The sequence below is a fragment of the Cydia strobilella genome, chromosome 1, assembly GCF_947568885.1.
Source record: "Cydia strobilella chromosome 1, ilCydStro3.1, whole genome shotgun sequence".
NCBI lineage: Eukaryota > Metazoa > Arthropoda > Insecta > Lepidoptera > Tortricidae > Cydia > Cydia strobilella.
In genome coordinates, this window is record NC_086041.1 from 11,137,261 (window position 1) to 11,150,730 (window position 13,470).

General features: G+C 34.4%; 1 protein-coding gene across 1 annotated transcript in view; it reads left to right on the forward strand.

Annotated features, from left to right (window-relative positions):
* The window catches only part of LOC134741027 (rho GTPase-activating protein 7), a 347,525-nt gene that overhangs the window by 17,143 nt on the left and 316,912 nt on the right, over positions 1-13,470 (forward strand). The gene's annotated exons all lie outside the window — the stretch shown is intronic.

Sequence of the window (13,470 nt, forward strand, 5' to 3'; positions counted from 1 at the left end):
TAAGGAAAAAACGTGCCTCGAAAATCACAAAAATTTGATTCTCGATCAGATGGCGCCACTAGTTTTGGCCTACTCTCATATAGAGAGCGTTGACGGTTTCGTTTGTTATTTATAATTTTAACGCATATCAGTGAAAGAACATGGGTCAAAATCATATAAAAATAATTAATGCAAATAATGAAATCATTTATCCATATGTAAATACATTTTAACGTATTTTTATAAATCTTAATTTTTAGTTTTTAAGTATGTCGATAGATGGCAGTGAATTTACAGTGGTTACAAAATTTACTATGACAGTACCGCTCTATCTTATTATATCCTCTTTGGGTCAACAAACTGTCAGTATTCACTTGAATAGTTCATTTTAGATAGATTTACAACTTCCACCATTCACTAACCCGGGGTTAACCGGTTAAACGTGGAGTTAACATAGTTACCAGTACAATTTGACACTGGGTTAACCCCGGGTTAGTAGGATGGTGCAAGTGGCACTTACAATTATTTCGGCCTTACGGGTAGGTACAATGTGCACAAATCGTAAACATTTTAATCAATATATAGTATGGTACCTAATTAATTTGTTGCCTCGAGCGGGATTTGATCCTGCCGCTTTAAGTTACTCGCCCAACTGAGCTAACGAGGAGTCTAACCGAACCACGGATTAAATGTTCATTTCACAACAATTAAGGTTCAGGGGGTATTTGCAGACTTAAAGTTCATGGGCCGGTAAGGCTGCGTTTCAACAAGAGATAGTGAGTTTGTGGAAAATCTACATATAAAATAAATAAGAAAATGGGTGAGACTATATAGTAATTCCCCTTAAGCGATGCGAATGAATAAAATTAATTACCCATTTCATTCGTCTTTTGTGCTTTATAAACAACCCATCCATTTGACTCGATCAATTAGCATCGACTTTTATTCCTATTTAGCTGGCCCCAGATACATACATACATACATCTATCAGTGTGTGTAGACGCGATACGAAGTTTTTACTGTAAGTACCTATTTTGATCCGTAGTGCCAATCGCAGTTAATATCTATAAATACCAAATTATGAAATTTAGTTTTAATTAGGTACCCGTTTGACGTAGTGAAAAGGTTTCTGTTTTACAGAATTGCGATGTATACCTACATACATTTTGATTTTAATAGTTTTGGAAGCATTTTGTGCGTTTAATAGCTATAAAACTTGAACAAAGACTACTTATATAGTGAAAAATACAGTCACAGATACTCAACATATTTTTTATTAACCTAAACACACAAAAAAACCTTTGTGTCACAAATCTGGCTGGTAAGCTCAAACGTGATTAAAAGCAGAAAGGGATGAAAATATATAAAAAAGTTACAACAGTATTTGGTACTTTACCTCCCATAAAACTGTCGCCATGGGATAGTGTAGGTAGGTAGGTACATACTCTACATAAAACCGCAAATAAAGTTGGTCTTTTAATAGCTGGTCAAAACTAAGTAGAGAATAAATAATAACCCAAGAAAAATACAAATATTCAATGAAAAAGAAAATGAATTTCAGCCTTAAATATTTTTCACTTTATGTTTAGCGCGGATAAATAAACGCGGGAAAATTTGGTTTTGTACCAAGAATAAAGATACAAAAGAAAGTAAGAGAGAATAAGCTTTTTGATAAAAACAGAAAACCTAGTTATAGCGAGGTAATATATGAAACAAGTATAGTGCGATGTAAAAGGAGAAGCTAACGTCTCATCAAAAGCATAACAATGGTCTTCAAGTTTTGTGTTGAACAAAAAAATACAAAAAAAATCCGCAACAGTTTTGTTACGGGTCGTTGCACTCGTAATGGATACTATGGATATTTAGTATAAGTACTATAGACAGTAACATACTATGTTAATGTCTAGGGTCCAAGTGGCTTATGAACAAACCTGTAATAACTCGGGGCACATTCTAGGGATTTGATATCGATAAATAACATGTCGGTAAGAATATAGTTTGCATCCGTCAGCCACCCATTAGTCAGATTCTTTAGTTTTGATAAAGATCTTCTCTCAGGCATATTTTACAAAATAAATTTGTTTCGAAATGGTATATGTACCTAATGGTAGGTATTTTTATGAAAAGGTAAATTTCACTTTTTATGTACTTTTAGCAATAAATGAAAATGGAATATGTTTAAGAAATCCATACTATATCCATACTAATATTATAAATGCGAAAGTGTGTCTGTCTGTCTGTTACCTCTTCACGCTTAAACCGCTGAACCGATTTAGTTGAAATTTGGTATAGATATAGTTTGAATCCTGGGGAAGGACATAGCTAGGGTAGTTTTTATCCCATAAGTCATCCTTTAAGGAGATGAAAGGGGGGGGGGGGGATTAAAGTTTGTATGGGGAATCGATAAAAAGCAGATTGGATAAAAAATAAGCTACCCAAATTACTAACTCCACGCAGACGTAGTTGCGGGCAAAAGCTAGTAATAAATAACGATATAAAATGATTAGAATAAAACATTTAGTGCCAATGCGGAAATACTGACCTGGTTTAAAAATAAAATAAATTCTTCGAAACAACACCATTTTAGAATTTAAGAAGCAGTATACAAAGTTTGTATGAATTACCATCAGGTGATCCGTCTGCTCTGCTCGTTTGCCTTCTATTTCATAAAAAAAAGAATGAATATATTTATTTTGTGGAACATTTAGATGTTGACAGTAACATCGATATATTTAATTGTCGATAAAATATTTTGCTACGTTACTTTAGTGCCCCGAGTTATCCCGGGTTTGCTTATGAATGGAAATGATAAAGTAACACAACGACTCATTCATTTACCCTAGATGCCATTTTCACTTTGAAATTAAAACTCGAAGAAAAAAAAACAAAATCAAGCTGTCGGTTTAAATTGCCTTCTATAAACTCGGGACCGTGTAATGAAAAAGTGGTTAATTTAATTTTGTACGATGGAACCATCTCGTGTTTCGTTTTCTCCGCTATTTCAAATTAGGCAATGGGGACTTTGTGGCAAGAAAGAATATTGATAATATACTCGTAATTGCTGTCTGTGCGAACAAAACTACGCATATTTTTATACGAGCGAACTTACAATTGTATTTTCAAGAAAAAAAAGTGAAGATGTTTTTCTTACCTATTTAGGTACCTACAATGCACTACAAACTAACGTTAAGGGGCCCACTCACACTGGCTATCAGTCCGCCGGACGATATCGGCCTGTCAGTTTAAGTTAGAACAAAAATTTGACAGTTCCGAACAACTGACAGCGGGCCCCTTTAACTTATGCTTAGAGACATTGATACTTAGATATAGTTATATTTGAGATAGGTACTACTTAATTGTTTCGACTATATAGGTATAGGCAGGTAGTATTTTAACAAAACTTTAAAACTCTTTAGGTAAAGCCGATACACCTAGTTCGTTTAATATTGTTGGCTTTTAAAACAAAAGAAACTTTATTAAACATTGTGTTAAAAATATTAAAATAAAAAGGTTGTATATAAGCTCCGTTGAGTCACAAGACCACCGACTCTAAAGTCGTGTTTTAATTGCGTCTGAATAATCCGTAATTACAATACAAAGAGACCTTGTTAGGGCTTGACGCGACTTGTTGTACAGAACAGGGGAGTTAAGGAACACTCGTTGAAAAAGTGCGTTTTCGCATTTGAGATAAATATAAAACGCTTTAAGGTTTCAAAAAATCATGTAACGTTTATTCGGGTAATTTCTCATGTCGGATAATTCTCCCAAAATTACATCATAATATGAGTCCCTTTTCCGAATTATCCGACGGCTTTCGATATTTGGAATCAATCGAAAGCACCATAATTAGTCAAAAGTACCTATAGGTAGGTTGTACTTTTGCAAGTGACTTGACGGGATAATTTTGAAAATAGCAAATTTTAAAACCAAAGCATTTTTAGTTAAAAAAAGGTTATGTACGTTGTAAGTAAAATATCTGTGAAATGAATCGTTTGGGAAGAGAAACTTATGCTAAATTTATAAATGGCTAAAAATACATATTTAAACTAGAAACACTTTATACTTTACCAACAGTACCTATAAATAAGATGCCTTGGTGAGCGTTGTATTAGACTAGAATAACTGTCACCAAAATATGAAATGCTGCTTGTTTAGTTAGCAGGTTTTGTCTCTCGGTTAGCAATGTCAGCATATTAGTGATTTCCAGAATTACCCCGTTTCCGAAGTTACTCCAATGCACCTTGTTAGGTATGTTTTAGTAAAAATATAGGTACAAAGATTAAGCTTACTTACAGTTTGATATTTAAAACAGTGATGTTATTAAAATTATTTCAATTATTTATGAACAGGGTGAGTGAAAATTAACATACAACAACTTTTTTGTTCGGAATAAGGTAAACGTGATAGTGCTCGTCACGGTCCCAGTACATGTCATCTTTAAACTAAAGTCATTGTAAATAGAGGTGACAGCAGGGCGTCATCTACTGCGCATTAGCATGTCAAGCACTAGTACGTTTACCTTAATATTTATGGTCTTAAAACCATTGGTTTGAGAACATGAATTGTGTAATATTTCATTATTGACAAAGTCGACTCCACGGTTTCCTTGACTTCCCGCCCCGTTGCCTATCGGGTATCTGCACATTGGGGAGTTGTTTTAAAACACCGACCCTGTTCGGAAATTGTTTTTTTATTTTATTTTTAGAAATACTAGCCACCGTTTTACGTGTAACATAAGTTGAGTTTAGGTTTTTCATGTAGAAGAGCAAAGCGGTGACCAAATTTTTTTGAATTTGCATTAAAACGTAATAACTGCGTTGTCTATCTCTGAAGGTCTTTTAAAAATAAAATATTTATATTCTGTCATTTCACTGTGTTTAGGGACTTCGTTTCTTTTAGTATAATATATCGATCCTCCTACTTTGCCAATATTATCTAGACTAAACCTTAGTCTAGACACGCAGCAGTGTGTCAAGCCAAGTTCAAAAGAAGAGAACTGGCGACGCAGCGGCCGTGTGTTATATTACACGAACCATTTGGAGCCACTTTTGACCCCTAGGGGAAAGGGGCATGAATGCTATTCTTTTTAAGTTTCTGATATTTTTATTTTTATCTTTGGTATAATCAGGTTTCATAATCAACACTTACTAGGAACTCTAGTTAGATAATTAAATAAAAAAAGGCAAAAGGTGCCTTCTCTCCATCTTGCCCCCTAGATAGGGTAAGATGGGGTACCCCTACGGGACAAGATGGGAATGATAAAAATGATTCATAGAAACAGTATCCTTGAGGGCCTAAACAAAACTTCAATTTTTGGCGATTTGAACCGTCGTCTGATAACTTCTCACGAACTGTTTTTATTTTTATTTCTTAAGTCGTCTGAGGGACAGAAAATGTTTTTGCAGCTAACATGTACCCCATATTCCCTTCTATAACAGCATCCACCGGTTTTTTCATGGCCTCCTCTAACCACTCTCCTCTATTTGACTCTCTTTTATACTTTTTCACCATTCTACAAGAGAAGAAATAAATATATTCAAATCCGCAATTCTTCATCACTTTTAAACTATGGCGGGCAAGATGTACCCCATCTTGCTCCCATGTGCCTAATGAAATTAGAAAGTTTTTTGTAACAAAAAAACCCATTCATTATTTGAAACCAAACAAGTCCTTAGCTGTTGGCGTCAACGAACTTATTGTCATGATGGCGAGGCATCGTCATGCACTAACGGGATTCTGGTTGGTCAATCGTGTCGCCATATAAAGCCGTCCGTCCGTCTCTCCCACCACCCCGTCTTGCCCCACTCTCCCCTACGTAACTGAAAATCTATTAAACTTAAACATATGAAGTTTGCTATGCCAACAAACTAAATTTAAGAAAAGTATATTATATTTGTCTATGTACAAATATAATATAGCGTGTACGTAAAAGCTAGCCAAGTTAAATCCCGAACTTTAATTACATCCCAAGCGAACTAGAACTTGGCACTCATATAGATCTGAATTCTTTTTCCGGCGAAGTCAACAACGACGCATATGTATTCTTAATATTGAACTTTGTTCTCATTTCACATTTATGTTTTTGATAACATGTGTAATATGTGAGCACAGTCTGACATATGTGACATATGTGTGCGAAATGTCGCAAATACATACATACAATTGCAAAAAAACTGTAACTCGCCTTAAATAAGATAATTGAATCCATTGTGATATGAAAATACTTAATTCTAAATAAATATAATACAAAACAATGCAATACCTACCTTATGAAAAAATTTACAAAAATTAGCTATACAATTTTTGTTTATTTTTTTCTTAATTTACCCATAGGCAAAGCTCGTCTGCTCTGGTGACTTGGGCCCTCCGATAATTGTGAGTCAACTGCGCACTTGCGCAGTGGCAGGTTTTGGTTTCCGCGCACGCGCTTCGCCTTCCGGCCGAAACACGATCGTTCTGTAATTAGCAATTGTTAAAACGAGAAGCCAAGTACGAATCGAGTGACATAAGTTAAAGTGTATGTCGTCTATAAAGTTCGATGTCGAAGTTGCAGCCTTGTTTTTGCTTTATAATATTAACTATTGTATAGACAATAGTACATTTTCTAAGTAGACTGCTTTCGACACAAACGCTATATATCTATTTCTACCTAGATTAGGTATAGTTGGTAATGTTAATAATCTGAAAAATAAGCTGTTTTCACGTCATCGTCACCGCCACAACACCATCAATGAATTTGACGCCGCTAAAACAAACTAGAACCTCTTAATTTGTTTAAAACACTGGAAAGTAATTATAATTACTATAATTAGATATACCTGATAGACAAGTCACCAGCTTAACCGGAAAACTAAAATAAACTGCTTCATTTCCCATCCCTATCGTACAATCGTCTACAACCCTAAACCTTATTGCAATGTAGGTAAGGTCCACAAATAGTAATTAATTTGTATTGTGCCAATGTTGGCCACTCGTAAGGTAAACCAATGCCCTGCGGAGACATGGGCATTGGAAGCAGCTGTTTAACCGACGTTCGACTAACTTTAATTAAAACAAAACAAACAGAATGCCCATTTCCTCTAAACAAAATCACAGAATAGAACAGACAGTTGGTTCCGAGATAGCTCCGGGCATATTAATATGTTAAAAATTACGCAATTATTGAGAAAATAATGATCAAGATAGTTTTGAAGCCCACATGATATATGAATCTCATAAGAATTGCATATGAACAGGCATATGTTGCCGTTAATTTTGTTAATTTTTACATTTAGTTATACAAAATCAAAGAAATAATAGTTACCTACCTAATAAAAGTAAATTAATAAACACATGTAGTATGTAATTATTATTATACATCATGTATTTTTGATACGACCAATTCTAAGGGCAGTTAGTATAGGCTCGAATGAATTAACTATGTTTGACAAAAAAATACGGCTTTTATATTTCCACACGTGGGGCAAAGTAATCAAATGCACATTTTGAGTTGTTTCCTTATGTTGGCTGGTATAATTGACTTTTAAATGATGATTTTGAATGAATTTTTTTTAATAACATTCATTTTGAATTGATTTGCTTTGACTTTGTTTGATATTTTACAGTTAGTATTCTCCTTGTGTTGGTGTGGTGAAAATGTACGTGTTTCACTCAGTGGCAAAATTTGTTTAAGCCTCGCAACGCTTGAAACCCTCGCAACGCTCAGGATTCCATTTTTTGAATCTTTCGATTGCTCGGATATCAATATTAGGAAGAGAGGTTAAACAACAACTTTGCCCCCTTGTGAAACAAATAACTATTAGCGTGCAATTTATCATTACTTTGTTTTTATATTCAAAAGGTCGTACTTACAGACGCGACGTCTCAAGTCACCCGTCACACAAGTGATGACGATGTAGAGGTACCTACGATTGTACGCAATACATTGCCGCTCGAAACATTTTCAAACATAAATTGCACTTTGTTAGTAAAGGCTCCATTAAAAATTCTTTTAAAATCGTTTCGTATCTATTAATAAAACCTATAGCTAGTTTCAATTTGATGTTGTAATAAAATACATGCTGTATCTTTATAGATTGGCCATTTATTATTGAATCTCAACAGATTCACCAAGCATTATTAGTGAAGCTAGAGAGCCAGCTGTTAGTATTTGCTCTGTGGCGCATTTTCACTAGAGCTGTCATGAGCTGCGATGACAGGCGCATCCCGGAATCATCAATGTGTAAACATCACCCGTTCGGACCACGAATACTCTTCACTACCTAACGTCTCAATTGATTTCTGCTCCTGGAAAAACCTTACTACTATAAAGGAAGCTATGTATTACAAAAAATATGCCTTTTGTTTTTGTAAACTATACTGTAGATACCTACTTAATTAAAAATTATCTATTTAAGTTGCCTTTTTTTATATGAGATTGATACAGTAATTTTTGAGGTCTTTTTTCATAGTTTTATAGTTAAAATAGCAGTTTAAATCAAGTGAAAATTATTTCACGTAAAATGTATTTTTATGCAAAACACATTGTACAATAATAATGGACGAACCGCTCTTCGACATTTTCACAAGAAGACATTTTTGGATTTGGATTTTTATGGGATCGGACTCTGATAGGATAAGACTGCGAGAAAACTGCTCTTTAAACAAATGTATTGTGAATTGTGATGCAGTTAGACCAAGAAAAGCCTGCAACGATTTTGTTAGCACACGCAGTGCAAGTGTTAATTATACGTCATAATTTTATAGAAGTTTGACGTTTAAAATAACACTTGCACTGCGTGTACTAACAAAATCGTTGCAGACTTTTCTTGGTCTAAACTCTATTGTCCGGCGGACTGATAGTCAGTGGGCCTGGGCCCCTTAGCTCTAGTAAAGGGCAAATATTTTTTTATAAAAGTACCTATCAAAATATCTGTGACTTTTTTCTTTCCACAAATTTCTATTTTAAGAATTTTATTTTAAATTGAAATTAAATTCCATGATACTAGTATACATATAATAATTATAATTTCGTGTGTGGGGACTTGGCCTAGTTTAATTTAGTGTTTAAGATTGACAAAGCCTGTTGTGGATTATATCATTTGTTAGTAGGTGACGAAGCCTGTAGCTGATTTATTGTTGTAAGCACTTGACTGTAAGCCTGCGTTGCTGATCATGAACTATGTGTTGTATATAATAAATAAATAACTAATAAATAAATTTTTTTTAATGATTTCGTGTTACCTACCTACCTACGACTAATATAATGAACCTTGTTTCCAGAATCGTCAAATTTTAGGAACCAAGAAGTTATTACGGCTAGATCATCTGGTCGGCCAAACATTGTTTGGTTTTATTGAACTATAATTATTACTTGTAAAACTTGTATTTTATTTTGACTTGTAAAATTTACTTTAATTTTACCAATAAAAATCTGTATTATGTACAAGGAGTGTCAAAATTTTCTACACATAATATAAATACCTAAAGATGAATATGAAAACATCATCGGAAGTGCCTTCAAAAACGGCCGGATTACGGCTCCTTTTTCATTGAAAGTCGTCTGAATCGATTGATACTTGCAATGGTTTTGAAGCTGCGATATGTTATTATATTACACTCTATGATAGTAGGTACTAAAATCCTTCCCGAAATAGAAGTTACACTAGGACTTTTGCAACAGGCTTATTTGCGGCCACTGATTTTATGAAGCCGAAGACTTACCGTAATTTAAGTGTCGTGGCAGGTGAAAAGTGGACAGTAAAATGGGTGAAGGAAGGTGTTAAGTGGCCCCCTACTCACCATACAATCGCTAGTAAGGGTCGCAATCAACTGCCGCGAAAAAGACTAAAACGCTGAGAGATTTGTGGCGCAAGAGCATAGGAAACAGCTCAAATTTAGCAAAAGCGATGTCGTATAGTGGTTGGTAAAGCAAGAAAATAAGAAAAACGTAGGTCTTTTGCATTGTCATACTGAAGAGCTGAGGCTGATGCGTTAGCAGAACGGATAATAGAGGGTTCACGTGTATTGTATAGTCTTAATCCACCTTTAGCAAAATTCGAATTGTTGTTTGTCCGGGATAGTACTTATTTGCTGTCCTTTGTAGTAATGTACTATATATTTTTCAATACGGAAATACTTATTGTCTTTCTATTTGTGATAATAGGCTGCCAAATATCAGGTTGTAGGTGATTTAATGAAACGCGCCGGCATCCGGCAACAGATTTACATGCAACATTGCCGGCACAGGGTGCGTAGCCAACATGCCAATCGTTTACGCTCCGTAGCGAACGATACTAGCTTCAATAATAGGCGCAAAAATGTAACCGCATTGAACTGAAACAAAAAAAGTCAATAGGTTTGTAACGCAACAGTTTCGAATTGTATTGTCAAACTTTAAACGTTATTTAATGCTAATGTGGTAGAGACAATGGCAATCAACGGAGTGTTCACCCCACCATCACATCCGGAATGTGTTTCGTTACGTTTGTGATTACATTAGAAAAAATAATTGCGCAACAAACGACGTATTTCCTTTTACGATAATTTGTTCAAAAACGACACAATTCACACAACGTTATAAATATGAGTATTTATAATTTAAAAAAAATTATTTATTTATTTAAAGTACGGAAAAGTATTAGTATATTTCCAAAGTTGATGAATATTTTAATGGTATAAAACAACACTTAATTTGTAATAAAATAACATAGTCTAAAAAACGTGATCATACAAAAAGAATTGATTAAAAGATGGGATTCATTTTTTTAAATGTGTTTTTGAAAAGCTTGTAATGTACGTATGTACTTACGTTTCGTACGTAGCCATCTTAAGGCCATGAAAAATATGAAAATTTATCAACTATAGAAAAATTCAATTAATTTAACAGCACCCTTCTTTATTAAAATAATTTTCATTGCGATATGGGATGATGGTGTTATAATTTACTTCTTTAAATTATTTCAAGTACACAGTCAAAAAAGTTACATTTAGGTTAAAATCTATTAGGTAACCCTTAAATGCATGATTTTTTATTTTTGGTTGAAAAAATGTTTTTATTCAGTTATTAAGCTTTTTTCTGTTGAATCTGTGAGCTGTCCAATGCTTTGTATACATTTGGCAACAATATGCATTTAAGGGTTAAGAGCTCAATTTCGTCGCAAAATCAAATGATGATAAGCGTCCAACTACGTCGGTACCTTCAATTTAAATTAACTGTATTTTATACAATAGTGATATAATAGAGAGCTTTTCAGTCGAGAACCGAGTTTAAGCAACGAAGCTTGCTGAGTAGCTTAAGTAAGGTACGAGATTGAAAAGCTATATTGTATACAATACTTTTTCTACGAGACAAAAAAATAATACTTTCAACTAGTAGAATCATACCAGCAAACCAAACCAAAACCAAAAGTATACAGCTAAGATACGCGAGCTGTGCCGCGGCCCGCGATACCTTCATACTCGTACGCGCCCCGGCCGCCGGGCCCGGCGCCCCCGGCGGGTTGGTCAACGACACCTCCTCGTAACTCATGAGACCCTGCTGGACCTGCTCCTTGCTAAATTAAATCTTAAGACAGTTTTTTTTCTCGATTTCGGCCACCGTAGCCTATGGAGACTAACAAGCAACGCTAAGCGGTTTTCGTAGGGTATGGATGTTGCTATATAAAGGGTGTCACATGCGCGTTTCTGACTTATGAAGCAATTGTTTCTACTACAACATAAAATAAAATGTTTTTGTTGGGCAACCAATCACAAAGCAGATGCGACGCAGCAGCGTGTTTAAGTAGGCTAATTTGCGCTGAATCGAGTCTCCTTAAACAAGAAATATTTTATCGAAATGTATGAAGTTCTATTTTCAAAATTTTTATAATTGACTAAACCTTATCGATAAAATTCTTATGCTTGAGTCGGAAGTGCCATAGACTATCCTACGTTGAAAAGAGTAAGGTTGTTTGTAGTACTTGTAGTGTTGCATGTAAAGTTGTAATACACAGATTATACTCGACGAGTAGAAAAAAAATAAAACAGTAAGCAAAGAATTGGATAAATGTAACTCTAAAATGAACACAACAATCTTTTCTTTAAATATTTTTCCAAAGATGCTTCCATAGTGGTTTCTGATTTACAGAAAGAGGATGCATCTTCCAAAAAATAAAACCTGTTACTTTTCACTTTCGTAATCGAAATTGTTTAAGCGGTTTTTGGAATTTTAATTATACATTGTACATAGGTGGGTATGTATGAAATCAAAATAAGTATAAGGTAGGGTTGCACCAAACCGTCTGTCACCATTTTAGCGTTCGCTAAATTTTATTGTATGGGAAGTTTCATAGTTCTCTGCTGGCTGACGTTGATCAGTCTGTTAATTATGGTTGGTGCAACTGGCCCTAAATGTCATCTTAAAAATAGTTAAATTATGTTCGAGGCTCCCGGGAATTTTATAGTTAAAATTATGTTCCTTTCTAGATTTTTTAAAACCCCAGTCTTTTATGAATAAAAAATACAATTAACAGTATAAGATAGCTTAGCATAGTTAAGTTAAAATGGCGTCGCCTTATTACAGTCGGCTGCGTTATCTCAACAAGGTTTTGTAATTTAATTAGCCTTATCTTTTTTTATTTGACTGTACGATAAACACAGTTCTTAAGATGAGTGCTCTTCTAAATATAGACGCTGACTAATTCTTTACCTAGAAACTTTGTAGTTATGTTTCGTATCAATTTAGTGTTTTCCAGTCGTAATATCTTATAACCGGCTCCAGATAAGAGATTTTCAATTTAGCTGCGGTAGGACCTATACCTATATTTTTACGCTATAAATACGATGTACGATAAGAGTATGTTATCCATTTTGTGCATTGTTTGACATTTAAACATTTATATACAGTGATACCCCTTCCGGGGTCATCCACTAGATGTGGGCAACAAAATATTACAATTTGATTAAATTATTTAATCCGGCATTATAAAAATAAGTATGCATGTATGTAGTATGTACTACATATGTATATATCCTTTATTTTACAGTCAGCTGCAGAGAGAGGTGACCCCCCCCCTGCATAGAAGTTTGTGTGCGGGCGGGGGGGGGGGGTCACCTCTCTCTGCAGCTGACTGTACATAGAAGCAGAAACACAGTTACATAGTAAATTAAATACAACAAAAGCGCACTTATCCATTGTATGAGATCTCTTCCAGTTAACCTTTGAAGAAATGAGTAGAACCGGTGTAAAGATGAATAACAAACAAAAACAAAAATGTACAATCACTAAAATTAATGACATGCAAGTTTTGAATACACATTGTTACAAAAGTACAAATATACTTAAATAGAAATATACCAATAAAATAATGCATACACATTTAGATAAAAATAAACAAATATTCGATACATAGTTAAAGCAGTACTAAATAGAGAAAACCAGAATTAAGTATCGGAAAGCAATGAGTAAAACCAATATTTCGCTAAAAAAAAGCAGTCACATGCTTAGAACACCTTCAATCTGCAAACGCGTGA